Raw genomic sequence first — 2415 nt, forward strand, 5'->3', positions numbered from 1 at the left:
GGCAGATGCTGCACTTAAGATGGTTTGTACCAGTCAATGGAGGCGAAACCCTCTATACTGGGACAATTATTATTTTTGGTAACCAGAGTGCCCCCTTTTTGCCTACTTTTAGGGGAGCTGGTTTTTACCTCACATTAAAAACGGCCTTGTGCCTAATTTGCTCAGTGGGGGAGCAAATAAATACCATCTGTTCCGGCAGATGCTGCACTTAAGATAATTTGTACCAGTCAATGGAGGGGAAACCCTCTATACTGGGACAATTATTATTTTTGGTAACCAGAGTGCCCCCTTTTTGCCTACTTTTAGGGGAGCTGGTTTTTACCTCACATTAAAAACGGCCTTGTGCCTAATTTGCTCAGTGGGGGAGCAAATAAATACCATCTGTTCCGGCAGATACTGCAAGCAAATACCATATGTGGGGGCAACCTCTCATATAAGACCTTGGTCAATGTAGGAGCAACTCTTCATACCAATTGTCAATATCCAGCTCCCCAAGCCCTGGGGAGCTGGTCCCCATTTCTCCTTCACTCCCAACATTAAAAATCGGCCTTGTGCCTAGTTTTCTCAGTGGGGGAGCAAATAAATATCCTTTTCTTGGCCTGTTGGCCAAGATCAAAGTGTAGTATCTGTTCTTACTACATGCTGTACTTATGTTTGTAATTTTGTGATATAAAGTGGGGGATCACTTTTCCGTATTAATTTAATGTAAAATGATCCACCACTTTACAACCAGTCAGTCTCAAAGCTATTCAAGTCATTCTCCAGCTCATTCAAGTTGTTTTTGAAGGATTCCAGTTATTTTATAAGCATTCAAGTCAATCTTAAGATCATTCAATTAAGTTCATTAAAGTTCATTAAAGTCATTCTAAGTCATTTACTTTTTCTTTATTTAGTCATTTTAGCCCATTTTTCGGTCATTTTAGTTTATCTTTACGAATTTCATTTCAATCCTACATTCACGCATTCATTCATTACAGGAGAGCACGCGACTAATAAGCTATCGGCCTTGTTTTTAAATACGAGTGGCATTGATTGAAACGAATTATTTTGTTATTTTTATCATTTTTATTTTATTTTATTTTGGAAAGAAAAACATTAATAGTTGTGTTGATTTTTACAAGCACTTATTTAGAATAAAGGTCGGGCTTTTAAAAAACTATTCCGTACTTTTACCGCACAATTTAATAAAGATATCGTAAACATTAAATTTAACTTGAAATAATATCTAAAATGAAAGAATACGATGGTTCCCTTCTGTGAAAGTATAGATTACGCTAAAAAGCCCGGTCTGAGTAAGTACATTTGAAATTATGTTTTTTTTTTATTTAAATAAAAATGTATAAAAATAAACAAATGTTATATATATATATTATTCCTTAATTGGAATTCATTTTTGAGATGAACATTATATATATTAATTTATTTTTATTTCGGACTATTATTCTCATCTTTATTAGTTGTTGTTTTTGATCTTTTATTGGTTTTGTTTATTCACAACGTTTCGGCCAACTATTCCTCTGGCCTTCGTCAGGTGGTAACCGCGACGGATAGGAACTTCGAATCTCCTAACTGCATTCTCAGCCATCATTGCCATCCGTAGTTGTTGTCGTCTCACCACATTTTGGCCAATTAACCTCTGGCACGCTTTGGGTTGGCTGGAAACCGCTATCTTCAGACAATGTTCATCTGGAACTGTAGAGATTCAACGTCTTTATCAACTGCGCCACGGGCCCCGAAGGGCTCCACGTTTATGTATCTGATCTTCTATAGCCGGGTCCGTACCGATTGGTATATATATATTATTCCTTAATTGGAATTCATTTTTGAGATGAGCATTATATATTAATTTATTTTTATTTCGGACTATTAATCTCATCTTTATTAGTTGTTGTTTATTTTTTATCTGTTTTTGATCTTATATTGGATTGTTTATTCACAACGTTTCGGCTAACTATTCCTCTGGCCTTCGTCAGGTGGTAACCGCGACGGATAGGAACTTCGAATCTCCTGACTGCATTCTCAGCCATCACTGCCATCCGTAGTTGTTGTCGTCTCACCACATTTTGGCCAATTAACCTCTGGCACACTTTGGGTTGGCTTGAAACCGCTATCTTCAGACAATGTTCATCTGGAACTGTAGAGATTCAACGTCTCTATCAACTGTGCCACGGGCCCCGATTATTATTTTCATAGAGCTAGTTCTCTATCGCTTATTATATTGGCAGTGATGGCTGAGAATGCAGTTAGGAGATTCGAAGTTCCTATCCGTCGCGGTTACCACCTGACGAAGGCCAGAGGAATAGCTGGCCGAAACGTTGTGAATAAACAAAACCAATAAAAGATTAAAAAAAGATCAAAAACAACAACTTATAAAGATGAGAATAATAATCCGAAATAAAAATAAACTAATAAACA

General features: G+C 36.8%; 1 pseudogene; it reads left to right on the plus strand.

Annotated features, from left to right (window-relative positions):
- Positions 1–585: 585 nt before the first annotated feature.
- LOC145292472 (U2 spliceosomal RNA) lies at positions 586–724 on the plus strand (annotated as a pseudogene).
- The last annotated feature ends 1691 nt before the right edge of the window (positions 725–2415 follow it).

Source organism: Euprymna scolopes, chromosome 13, assembly GCF_053919585.1.
Source record: "Euprymna scolopes isolate OS-2025 chromosome 13, ASM5391958v1, whole genome shotgun sequence".
Taxonomy (NCBI): domain Eukaryota; kingdom Metazoa; phylum Mollusca; class Cephalopoda; order Sepiida; family Sepiolidae; genus Euprymna; species Euprymna scolopes.